Source organism: Elephantulus edwardii, unplaced genomic scaffold (genome assembly GCF_000299155.1).
Source record: "Elephantulus edwardii isolate Elephantulus edwardi_28Jun2011 unplaced genomic scaffold, EleEdw1.0 scaffold00101, whole genome shotgun sequence".
Classification (NCBI taxonomy): Eukaryota; Metazoa; Chordata; class Mammalia; order Macroscelidea; family Macroscelididae; genus Elephantulus; species Elephantulus edwardii.
The window spans coordinates 809,453-810,642 of record NW_006399851.1 but is presented as its reverse complement, the minus strand read 5'-3'; positions in this window follow the sequence as shown (position 1 = coordinate 810,642).

Below are 1,190 nucleotides of genomic sequence, written 5' to 3'. Positions count from 1 at the left end.
GGAGGCAGTGCGGTTGGCGCAGGATAGAGCAGGGTTTTGGGCTGTTGTGCATAGGGTCGCTGTGAGTCGAAAACGACTCGATGGCACATAACAGCAACAACAACAGAACAATTCTATCCAAAGTCTGTAATTAACGTCAAGAAATAATTGAATTGCTAAGCAGATATTCTTAGATGTAGAACTTGGACAGATTAACTGAAATCAGATTTATTGTGAATTAGAGCCCCAGTGGCACAGTGGTTAAGAGTTTGACTATTAACCAAAAAGTGGAAACCTACCACCTTCTCCATGACAGAAAGCTATATCTATCCCTGCAAAGATTGACAGCTTAGAAAATCTTAGGGGAAGTTCTGCTTTGTACAGTAGGATCACTGAGCCAATCATCTTAGTAGCAATAGCTCTGAGTAGTTTTAGTTTGTTTTTGCTCCTTTTTACCAATGTCCCACAAGGGGGAACCACCAGAAACCTTCTCAGTTCAAAACTCCAATTCCAATTGACAACATCAGGGGATTTGGTTGAAAAAGGGTTAGGTTTCATATATAATAGTTGTATACCACAAATATTTTCTCTCTGATGGCTAAAGTTGTCCTGGAAACAACTAGGAGTAAAAATACCTTCAGCTTCCTTTATAAAATTAACTTACGATTACATTAGCTATCAACCATATGCTAATGATATTTTTATCCCCTGAGCTAAAAAGACTTTCTGGAAAAAAAGCAGATGCTCAGGGAATAATGGTAATTGACAAATTAGTAAATGTGTTTATCAAGTTATCACTGATTGCTTAGATATTCATTATGACACAATCATTTGGAACCCATGTTTAGCTAACTGGTAAGAAGCAAATCAAAGTAGTTAAAACATAGAAACAGTCCCTTTTAGAACAATAGACCAACAAAGTTGCACCCCAAAACAATGCAGAAAACAACAATTATTAATTATAAACAAAGCATTAAAATTCAAATTCTGTTCATACACATTAGCTTGTCCAAAATAACTGTTTTCAGCTGGAAAATATCTCGGGTTTCCTAGTTTCTCATTCACAAATTAGAATCTCCTACCACCAACCTTAGTTGCCATACTGTGGCCACTTTTGGTTGCTGTGAGGCTGAACACTGTGACACTGATGTGTCAAATGTATTAATGGTTGACTACCCAATGCAGACAGAGAGTGGGGTGGAGCTCTCCTA